Source organism: Macaca fascicularis, chromosome 6 (assembly GCF_037993035.2).
Source record: "Macaca fascicularis isolate 582-1 chromosome 6, T2T-MFA8v1.1".
Taxonomy (NCBI): Eukaryota; Metazoa; Chordata; class Mammalia; order Primates; family Cercopithecidae; genus Macaca; species Macaca fascicularis.
Window position 1 is genome coordinate 179,602,293 of NC_088380.1, and position 12,411 is coordinate 179,614,703.

A 12,411-nucleotide genomic window follows, 5' to 3' on the forward strand; every position below is an offset into this window, starting at 1 on the left:
TGCTGTCGCCTGAGCTGGAGTGCAATGGTACGATCTCGGCGCACTCTGACCTCTATCTCCCGGGTTCAAGGGATTCTCCTGCCTCAGCCTCCTGAGTAGCTGGGATCACACCACCACACCCAGCTAATTTTTGTATTTTTAGTAGAAACAGTGTTTCACAATGTTGGCCAGGCTGGTATTGAACTCCTGACCTTGTGATCCTCCCGCCTCGGCCTCCCAAAGTGCTAGGATTACAGGCATGAGCCAATGAGCCCAGCCCTTTATTAATTTTTTAAGAGATTGGATATTGCTCTGTTGCCCAGGCTGGAGTACGGTGGTGTGATCCTGGCTCACTGTAGCCTCAACCTCCCAGGCACAATCAATCCTCCCACCTTAGCTACCTGAGTAGCTGGGACTGTACGCATGAACAACTGTGCCTGATTAATGTTTAAAATTTTTTTTGTAGAGATGGGGTCTTGCCTTTTGCCTAGGCTAGTCTTAACTCCTGGGCTCAAGCAGTCCTCCAGCGTCAGCTGGGATTAAAGGCACAGGCAATTGCTCCTGGCTATAAAATTGATTTATAGTGATGGTTGCACTACTTGGTAAAGTTACAAAAAAACATTGAATTGTATACTTGAATAGGTTGAATTTTACAATATTTAAATTGTACCTCAATATTTTTTAAAAAAGATTCAAGGTTCATTTTTTTATGGTAATCCAGTATTTTATTTGTTCTGCCCATTAATGGCTATTATTTGAGAACATTTACAATATTAATGGAACTTAATCTAAGAGAAATTCAACTTATTTTTTTAAATATCTCAATACTGGGTATTAATTTTTAAAAAGTCAAAATAATTATGGTCAAAATTATGCCAAAAACTTAAAAACAAATGCTTCATATTAGTATGTCTACACACAATTCAGTATTTGGCGTAAAGCTTTTTGGCTGCAAGAAAGGATGTTTGTTTTACTTCACTACGGGGAGTATCTCTTAATGCCTTGGATGGCCTCTTTTGGTATTCCTTTTATTGTTGGTTTTTGGCCTAGTTATCTGTGATTGTATGAATGGAGTTGAGTGGAGGGGTATCCATTGTGCTAATTCCAAGTAAGAGTGCATAACTTAAGGCCGGGCGCGGTGGCTCAAGCCTGTAATCCCAGCACTTTGGGAGGCTGAGGCGGGCGGATCACAAGGTCAGGAGATCGAGACCACAGTGAAACCCCGTCTCTACTAAAAATACAAAAAATTAGCCGGGCGCGGTGGCGGGCGCCTGTAGTCCTAGCTACTCAGGAGGCTGAGGCAGGAGAATGGCGTGAACCCAGGAGGCGGAGCTTGCAGTGAGCCGAGATCGCGCCACTGCACTCCAGCCTGGGCAACAGCGTGAGACTCTGTCTCAAAAAAAAAAAAAAAGAGTGCATAACTTACATAGTTTGGATATTTGTCCCCACCCAAATCTCATGTTGAATTGTAATCCCCAGTATTGGAGGTGGGGCCTGGTGCGAGGTGTTTGGATCATGGGAGCAGATTCCTCATGGCTAGGTGCTGTGTTCATGATAGATCTGGTCACACCTGTAATCCCAGCTCTTTGGAAGGCCAAGGCGAGCAGATCACTTGAGGCCAGGAGTTCAAGACCAGTCTGGGCAACATGGCAAAATCCCATCTCTACTAAAAATACAAAAATTAGCCAGGCGTGACGGTGGGCACCTGTAATCCCAGCTACTCAAGAGACTGAGGCAGGAGAATCAGTGGAACCTGGGAGAGGAAGTCTGCAGCGAGCCAAGATTGCGCCACTGCACTCGAGCCTGGGGGACATAGTGAGATTCCATCTCAAAAAAATAAATAAAATAAAAGTATATGGCACCCCCCACACCCTGTCTCTCTTGTTCCGGCTTTCACCATGTAATGTGCCTGCTCTCCGTTGCCTTCTGCTATGATTAGAAGCTTCCTGAGACTGAGACCTCCCCAGAAACAGATGCTGGTGTCATACCTCCTGTATAGCCTGCAGAACCATTAGCCAATTAAACCTCTTTTCTTGTAAAGTTCCCAGTCTCAGATTTTTTTTTTTTTTTTTTTTTTTTTTTTGAGACGGAGTATCACTGTGTCCCACAGGCTGGAGTGCAGTGGCTCAATCTCAGCTCACTACAACCTCTGCCACCCTGGTTCAAGCTATTCCCCTGCCTCAGCCTCCCAAGTAGCTGGGATTACAGGCTCCTGCCACTGTGCCCAGCTAATTTTTGTATTTTTAGTAGAGATGGGGTTTCATCATATTGGCCAGGCTGGTCTTAAACTCCTGACCTTGTGATCCACCTGCCTCGGCCTCCCAAAGTGCTGGGATTACAAGTATGAGCCACCGCACTCGGTCTCAGATATTTCTTTATAGCAATGCAAGAATGGCCTAACACAATAACTGATTACTAAAATAAGGAATAAGGAGGTAGACAAGTAATGTAACTGCCCAATAATTTTGAGGCCCATAAGTCAAACCTAAGGAGTTTTCTTTTTTTTTTTTTTTTTGAGACCGAGTCTTTTTTTTTTTTTTTTTTTTTTTTGAGACGGAGTCTCGCTGTGTCTCCCAGGCTGGAGTGCAGTGGCGTGATCTCGGCTCACTGCAAGCTCCGCCTCCCGGGTTCACGCCATTCTCCCGCCTCAGCCTCCCAAGTAGCTGAGACTACAGGCGCCCGCCACCACGCCCGGCTAGTTTTTTGTATTTTTAGTAGAGACGGGGTTTCACCATGTTAGCCAGGATAGTCTCGATTTCCTGACCTCGTGATCCACCCGCCTCGGCCTCCCAAAGTGCTGGGATTACAGGCTTGAGCCACCGCGCCCGGCCGAGACCGAGTCTTGCTCTGTTGCCCAGGCGGGAGTGCGGTGGCCGGATCTCAGCTCACTGCAAGCTCCGCCTCCCGGGCCCATGCCATTCTCCTGCCTCAGCCTCCCGAGTAGCTGGGACTACAGGCGCCTGCCACCTTGCCCGGCTAGTTTTTTGTATTTTTTTTTAGTAGAGACGGGGTTTCACCGCGTTAGCCAAGATGGTCTCAATCTCCTGACCGCGTGATCCACCCATCTCGGCCTCCCAAAGTGCTGGGATTACGGGCTTGAGCCACCGTGCCTGGCCAAGCCTAAGGAGTTTAACCATGATTCAGGAATAAAGGCCCACACAGTATACAGTATGAAGTTAAACTGGAAACAAGAAAAAAAACAAGGCTGGGAACTGTGGCCACACCTGTAATCCCAGCACTTTGGGAGGCTGAGGTGGAAGGATCACTTGAGTCCAGGATTTAAAGACCAGCCTGGGCCACAAGGCGAAACCCCGTCTCTACAAAAAATACAAAACTTAGCTGAGTGTTGTGACACATGCCTCTAGTCCCAGCTACTCAGGAGGCTGAGGGGGAGGATCGCTTGAGCCCAGGAGGTCAAGGCTGCAGTGAGGCAAGATTGTGCCACTGCACTCCAGCCTGGATGACAGAGCAAGACCCTGTCAAAAGAGAAAGAAAAGGAAAGAAAATCCATAAATGCCTCTTTCTGGCAATAGCAAGGGTGAACCTTCCGCCATTTTCCCTGTGACTTTGGACAATCTCAGCACGTTGTTCACATTGTTCTCAGCACAGCTCTGGCCAGTGAACCACAGGGTCCAGATACCAAGGTTCAAGTTCAAGGATTCAGTGTTGAACACCTGACCCAGAAGGCTTTCTGACTGTGTTAGGCAAGGATAGGACCCACTCCTTTTGCCATGGAACCCTCGCTGTGCGTGGTAGCATTATAGACACCTCCCCACCCCATGTAGGGTGGGGTGGTTTATATTCATTTATATAGTCAGCTCTCCACTTCGGTATAAATTTCTGAGGACAAATGGGACTTAATAAAGGCTTACAAAGTTAATAAGCATTATTTGGAAAGCCAGAGTCAAGCAGAAAGAGAATGCCACTTCTGAATTTTATTTCATCAAGGAAGTCTTTGATTGAGATTTAGTGTGAGAATAATAAAAAAGGGCCGGGCGCGGTGGCTCAAGCCTCTAATCCCAGCACTTTGGGAGGCCGAGACGGGCGGATCACGAGGTCAGGAGATCGAGACCATCCTGGCTAACACGGTGAAACCCCGTCTCTACTAAAAAATACAAAAAAAACTAGCCGGGTGAGGTGGCGGGTGCCTGTAGTCCCAGCTACTCGGGAGGCTGAGGCAGGAGAATGGCATAAACCCGGGAGGCGGAGCTTGCAGTGAGCTGAGATCAGGCCACTGCACTCCAGCCTGGGTGACAGAGCGAGACTCCGTCTAAAAAAAAAAAAAAAAAAAAAAAGAATAATAAAAAAGAAAAAATTAGCATGGTAAAATAGCCCACTTAAGGTGAACAAAGTGAGCAAACAACCTACTGTTTCCCTAAAACAGGTAGGCAGAGAATGGAAAGTAAGAAAAAAAAATAGGTAAATGAAAACTTTGGTTGGAGAAGCTGAAGTATCCAGATGATAAAAACATGTTATATGAAAGAAACAGAGACAGGAAGAATGAATGAAGAGTGTGCAGGAGAGAGAGAGGAGGCCAGTGTAGGGGGACAGCACGAGTGAGGGGGAGAAAGGGAGAGAAAGGAGGAAAGAGGTAGGGGACCAGACTCTGCAGGGCCTCTCAGGCCATCAAAAGGATGGGGAGCTTCTCCCCTGAGTGAAGCAGGAACCCTGGGCACAGTGGGCAGAGCAAGGACAGGATGGACGTGTGTGGTACCGGGACAGTGGGACACACTTCATTTGGGAGGTTGAGGAGGAGATGGGTTCACAGGAAAGTCCTCAGCACAGTGACACACAGTAAGCACCAAGCCCACCACTTATATCATGAGCCCTATTCTATCCCCCAATACCTGCAGGCCTAGAGAGTTAAAACGCCTGCTCAAGGTCACAGCCACAGACACACACAGACACACACACAGACATTTGTCCAGAGGACCGTGGGGATCTGGGCTAAGCGAGCGGGAAGTCCAGAGGGAGATTGGCTGCTGGGCAGGAAAGGGCAGAGTGCATGGTGACCGTGCCACCATTGGCCTCTAAATCTGTTCCTTACCTAGGGCATGGGGGAGTAGCAGTGACACCTCCTACATGAGTCATTTAGGTGGCACACACACACACACAAAGAAACAAACACACAGACATACAGAGACATACAGAGACATGCATACAAACACACACAGACACACACACAGACATACAGAGACACGCATACATACAAACACACACAGACACACACACAGACATACAGAGACACACATACAAACACACACAGACACACACACAGACATACAGAGACATGCATACAAACACACACACACACACAGACATACAGAGACACGCATACATACAAACACACACAGACACACACAGATACACAGAGAGACCTCTAGAGACACACAGACACACAGACACACAGACATACAGAGACACACGCATACATACACAGAGATACACAGTTATACAGACACACAGAAAGGCATACAGAGACACACACAGACATACAGACACACACAGACACACACATTCATGCACACACACAGAAACACACATGTAAACACACATAATACATTAGTAAACTGAACTGCCAAATTGTCAGAATAACAAATTCCAGAATGAGCTAAGTGTTGACGAAATTCTTCCTGTAGAAATGAACAGAAGGGGTGACACCAGGGCTAACCTACTCAGTGATGACCTGGGTAAGGTCTTCCTAAGACAAGCTGTCACAATCTTCCCACAGAGAGAGAGACTATGCCGTTATGATTAAAATAAAGGGATATTTCCTTGACTTCTCTCCCCCCATTTTCCCAGGCAGAAAGCAGCACAGTGACATTCAGATGCAAGGACACATTAGTTTTCACCTCACACGCCACGTGGAGGGCCCGCTCCGACACCGGCGGCCAGGAGAAGCCCAGAGCAATACTCCAGCCAGGCTCCTCACCTAGGACCTTTCATGATTCCCGCCACCTGGGTCCCACCTCCAGACTTCTGATGTCACTCACCTGCGGGAGGCCTGGGCATGGGGACTGTAAACATCTTCACAAGGATCCCAATGTACAGTCTCAGGGCTGCAAAGTACTGACTTAAAGGGTTATCTTTCATACCCAGCATACATTATGGAGTGAAAATAGCAAGTCAAGGAATCTGCACGGTGGTTGGCAAATAGTAGGTGCTCAGCATATGTTCACTGGAGGGTTGAAGTATCAGCATGGATTCCTTCCTGTTATTAGACTTGCACTTTTCCATGCTTATGCTTTCTAGCTTTGGCATTCTTTACTCCAAGCTTGTATGCTTTTTTTTTTTTTTTTTTTTTTTGAGACAGAGTTTCACATTTATTGTCCAGGCTGGAGCGTAGCCTGGACACCGCAGGCTCACTGCAACCTCCGCCTCCTGAGTTCAAGCGCTCCTCCTGCCTCAGCCTCCCAAGTAGCTGGGATTACAGGCATGCACCACCATGCCCCCCTAATTTCATATTTGTAGTAGAGACGGGGTTTCTCCATGTTGGTCAGGCTGGTCTTGAACACCCGACCTCAGGTGATCTGCCCACCTTGGCCTCCCAAAGTGCTGGGATTACAGGCATGAGCCACCGCTCCCGGCCACTTGTATGCTTTTTAAAATCAATGATAATGGAGAGGATTTGCCAGCTGTTCAAGGACCCACAGGTCAGTTTCTTTTGCTTCCTTTTTCTTTCCCTATTCAAGGGACAGGAAATGCTCATAAATAGCCATGGAAAGGAAACACCTCAGTGGGGGCTGAATCTGTGAGCTGAAGCCGGCAGGGCTGAGCTGCTGAGCCCTCCAAAACCCCTTCAAGAGTCCCTGAGCAGCCTGGATCCCGCCGTGGGTTGTGGTAACAGAAAAGCTGGGGAGGCCCTGGGGGCTGGTGGCACTGGTGGGGGTTGGGGGGTGGGGGTGGGGGGTGGTCCTGGGTTCCTGAGTCAGCTAGCCTTGGCACTCCACTAGATCAAGGTCGTGGAGACAAGTCATTCTAGTGAGCTCACACTGACACAGCCACCAGGCCCCGCCTCTGGGTGTTTCAGAGAAAACTCCAGGCAGCGGGTACGGAGAACGCTCCAAGGGCTGTTGTCTAGGGTAAAAGACATGTGGCGCTCTGTGAGGGCCAGATCAGGGTCCTTGGGCTGCTGATAGGGACACCAAGGCCAGGCTCAGGGTCCCTCAGTGCTGGTCCTAAGCCACACAGGCTCCTGAATTTTAGGACTCTGAAATTCCTGGCATCCTGAGGCTCGGCTCCCCTCCCGCACCGTCCTGGGACTCTGCCTCGGGCTCTCCTGGCTAGACACAGAGCAGGAGCCAGGTCACTCTACAGCCTAAGGAAGACCCCCTGGAAACCTGAAGCATGGGAAAGCAGTGGGAAATCCCCACTCCAGCCCTAAGCCTGTTGGAGCAGGGTCCCAGCAACTGTTTCCCCAACCAGAAGCGTGGCACCTGCCAGGCCAGGAACTTAGAGAAATGAAGGCCTCCCCCAGTCCCGGGAGGCAATACTATTATTTCTCCTGTTTGTGGACAAGAACCATGGGGCTGAGCCATTTGGTCTCATGACCAGGGCCCTCCCTGCCAAAGGGGCAGAGCCAAGTCCCCTGACCCCGACGTGCAGGCCTCACAGTGCTTTCAGAGCGCCTGAATGGTGGAGGGGGCTGAGGGCTTTCTTCCCAGCCCTGGTCATCTCGCCCCAGGCCTCAGCCTTAGGCATCTACCCAGGAAGGCCAGGAGAGGCAGGCCTGGAGAAGAATCTGGAAGGAGGACGTCCAACATAGGGCATCAAATACTTCATTTCTACGCTGAGCCAAGCTGGGCTGTAGGCCAGGGGCCCCTCGAGGGCAAGCCTCTGGGCCAGGAGCCAGGCTGACCTCTGCCCACTGAGGCCAGGATGAGTATGTCCTTTTCTGCCTCCCTCTTTCTTAGAAGTACTCTCAGCCCAGTACTTCCTGAGATTTCTGCTGCAGTGCCAAGCAGCCTGCTTAACCCCTCACCTCCCACTCCTTCTGAGGAGACTCAGAACCCAGAGGGAAGGGTCACAGGTGTACAGATGCCCAGGGGTTGCAGGGAAAGAAAGCATGCATCTGGGACCCTGGAGGGCTCTATTTCAGCTTCACCTCTTAGCCTATGCCTTAGATGAGCCACTTCACCCTTCAGAGCCTCAGTTTCTTCAGCTGTCAAGTGGAGTTGGCAGTGACAGCAGCCTGGTAGAGCGTGCTTGCAGCTGGAACAAACACAGACCTAGATGGGGCACCAAGCACCTTCTCTGGGCCAGGCACTGGTATTACTGATTGACGTGCATGTCCTATTCATTCCTTGCAATCACCCAGTGAGGTGGAAATTAATATTTCTGTCATTTTTATTTTCATGGGACTAAAGCACAGAGAGGGAAGGTAACCGTCCAAGGTCACACGGCTGGCAGGTGGTAGAGCTGGGGGTAGTTGAGTAGAGACAAAAAGAAGTCTCATTGGCCTCTGATTAGTATTCTCAGCACTTTAGGGGCTTCTGGTAGACTGTGGCTCACACAGGGGTCAGGCCTGGCCCATTCACCGTGCATCCTAGCACCAGCATCTAGCAGGATGCCTGGTGCAGAGTCGGTACTCTGAATGGCAAGAGAGCAACAGTGCAGACATAGGAAGGAAATTCCCTGGGCTCTGGAGCGAGGACTCCCCTCCGTCCCCCCATCCCCACTGTTTGCCAGCCCTCTTACTTCTCCACTCTGTTACTGCCTGATTGCTTCTGCCTCTTGGAACCTCCGTCTCCTCATCTGTAAAATACAATCATAATATAGTACCACAAAGGGGATTGTGAGGATTCCAGGGCAAGAGGCACGTATAAAGTCCCCCTACACCTGCAACGCTTAATAAATGGTACCTGCCATTATTAATTGGAAATGGGGAAGTGTCTGCAAAGGGACTTTGAAGAGCAGACCCAGTGTCTTCGGATATGTTTTGCTGCCATTGAACTTCCTGAGTTCACAGACAGAAGGAGAACTTTCCTAGGTCAGGATGAAGGTGTGAGGGCCTCAGCTCAGAGGAGGGACTCGTAGGGATATTTGATGTCACCTTGTGAGCCAGCGTATGATGGGGCCAACCAAGGATCCGAGACACGGCCTGAGACTCGGGTGGGGCCAGCCTGGGAGCAGGCTGCCTGCTCTGGCCCAGAAGAACCCGCTGAGGGCTGCCCGCTGGATTCTCAGACCAGAGCCCAAGGCTGATGCCAGCCAGGTCGGGGGCCTCAGGCAGGTCCTAGCCCCACTGCCATGGCCCGCTCAAAGAGCCTGCCAGGACCACCCACACCCACACCCAGCTGCTTCATCCTGATAGGGAAAAGCAAGGCCCAGTGAGGGGCAGGGACTGGCCTAGGTGCCCAGCAGGCACTCAGCAGGGACCAGGATGCCTGGCTCTTGACCCCAACCATGCCCCTCACCTGGCTGGGCACTCCAACTGAGGCCACCCTGCCCACCTCCAGTGCCCAAGAGGGGACAGACTGTGGACAGGTTGATTTCTGCCCCATGATTGCCAGCACCAAGCTGGTCTTCCCTGGTTCAGGCCCTGGCATGCAGTACTGCTTGGAAATACCTGCTGTGCAAGCGAGACCCTACTTGGCGCTGGCGCAGGGGGCAGGACCCTTGGAGCCTCACAGGGCTGCCCTCAAGGAAAGCTTGAGGTCACAGAGCTGGAAACCATGTAAATCAGTGAGGAGGGTGACACAGGCATGATTTATTAGAGTAGCAGGCTTGTGTGGAGGGTCATGGGCTTTGGGCCACACTGTCCAGGTTTGAATCCCAGTTCTATCAGGGACCAAATGTGGGGCCTTGGGAAAGTGCCTTAGCCTCTCTGTACTTCAGTTTGCTGGGTCCTGGAGTGCTGACCCCATAGGGTTGCCATGAGGATTAGTGAGATGTATGCACTTGGCATGGCCCAGAGTACAGTCAGCACTCACCCAATGGTGGCCATTGTTGCCCTCCACCATCATTGGCTCCAAGCCTATATATGCATGTGCGGTCCCAGAGAGCCACACTGCTTCCAAAGAGGAGCTGTTACCTCGACTCACTGGGGCAGAGCTTTCTGAAGGGCATCAGCTTTCCCTGCTGCTGCTGTTTTCTTTAATTTTTATTTATTTATTTATTAGACAGGGCCTTGCTCTTGTCACCAAGGCTGGAGTGCAGTGGCAATCCTAGTTCACTCCATCCTTAAACTTCTGGGCTCAAACAGTCCTCCCACCTCAGCCTCCCAAGTAGCTGGGACTACAGGTATGCACCACCATGCCTGGCTAATTTTTTTGGTTTTTTGGTCTTTTGCAGAGACAGGATCTCACTATGTTGCCCAGGATGGTCCTGGCCTCAAGCAATCCTCCCACCTTGGGCTCCCAAAGTGCTGGGATTACAGGCATAAGTCATTGCATTTGGCCTCCGCTGCTACAGTTAATTCCCTCTGGATCTTTCCAGATGACTTCAGTCCTTCTGAAGCCCCTTCATTCCTGTCCTGGGCTGTCACCCAGCAATTCCTGGGGGTGGGGGCACTGAGGCCCATGAGCCTCCTTACTCTAAATGGTCCCTGTCTGCTGGGTGAAGTGGGGTCAGCCAAGAGCCCTGGGCGGTGGAGCAGGGCTTCCATCCTGGCTCTGCCTGTAGTTTGCGGCAGCCTCGGGCGGGGCATCTCTCCCCTTGGGGCCTCCACATTCTCGTGGGTAAGGTAGGGGATGATCTAAAATAAGATTGTGATCTCCACTGCCTCTTTGATGGCACAGACTCCGTTATTCTATTTTTGTGTCTTCCGTTAATAGCATCGTTATCCTCAACAGTAATGAGCATTTATTGAACACCTGTTATATGGTGGAGACTGAACTTGGTGGTTTGTATCACGGTAGCTATCAGTTACTGCATGCTTGGATCCACCAGCCATGAGCGCGTGGCATGAGCGTCTTACTTAATCATTACAACTCCCTTCTGGGGAGGAATTATGATCATCCCTGCCATAAGGATGAGCAAAGCAGGTTCCACATGATGAGATGCCCTCATTCTGCCAATTTGGACGTAATCACCGAACCATGCCCAAATCCCACTGCTCTGTGAGGGAAGAATTTTCATCTCCCATTTACTGATTAAAGAAAAACCAGAACCCGCTGCCCAGAGAGGGGAAGTGACTCAGCCCACATCCCGCTGTTTGAGATGATGGCCTCTGAGGACATTCTGCCTTTACTCTCTATCTTCTTTGATGCCCGTGGTCTCAGCTGAGGCTTCAAAGAAATGTGCCTGGGCTTTGTGATTCCCAGTTCCTCCTCAGAATTCCTGTTCAGTTACTCTGGGCCTACAGTGAACTCCAGGTAACTAAGGGTCTAGCCTTTGGCCAGAGGTCTGACCGCCAGATAAACTTGAGCTCTAGGGAAGAAAGGCGCAGATCATGGAAGGCCACACACTCTCCACTGCTCCTTCCTCCCTGAAACCCAAGCAGGGGCTTCATCCCACCTGGGCCACCTGCTCTGTGCTGCACCCACGTTATCTTCTTTGTGGCCTGTGACAATTTGCCAGCTCGGGATGAAGATCTTCGTTTTGCAGATGAGGAAATTGAGGTCGAATGGTTTATCTAAGCAGGGAATCACTGAGTGGTGCCCCAAGCAGATAATATTATCAAGGACGCCTTTTAAAATTCCAGCAGACTGGAGAGGGTGGTTGGTTTTCCAGTTTTGGGTAAGGAATTTGGACTTCAGCCTGCAGGCCCTGCCTTCAGCCAGGCAGAGGAAAAGGTCACGTGAGAGATGCGTGGTTCAAAGGTCCACGTGAGAGATCACTGAACCACGTGAGAGATCACTGGTTCAAAGGTCCCTCACGGAGAAGCCTTGTCCTTCCAGCAGCCGCCACGGAAGGCCGACTTACTTGCTCTTTTCAGGCCTCTACTATCTATCACCTTTTACCCCCAAGAGCAAAGAAAAGAGGAAGCTGCTGTTTGCTTTCCGAAGGCCCAGGCAAAGTGAAAATAGGAGCACCGAAGAGAAAGATGGTGACTCATTCCCTGACGGAGGGACCAGGCCAGCTACAGCAGAGGGGCCTTGGGAAGACCTGGGCTTTTGTTCCTTTTGGGACCAAAATGAATCACTGATCTCATTAAGTCACACCGGCCAGTCCCCAACTTTCCCGGGTAGAACCACTGCAAGCATCAGATCTTAGGTGAGGCCCCATCTATGGGCATGAACAGGAGCAAAAAGGCTGAGCTTCTCCTCGCCCAAGAGGCCAGATAAGACCTTGTTCTCCTTGGAGAAAAGTGGTAGCTGGACCCAGAAGAGGGAGGTCAGGCACGATGTCTCAAACAAGGCCAGTCAGCAAGCTGGTGGCCCCCTACCTGGGCACGCTAGTGCTTTGGGACGCCTTGCAACACGCCCACTCATTTGCCCATGGATTCAGACAGGTAGTCAGCAAACATTGACAGGACATCTAGCTGCTGCC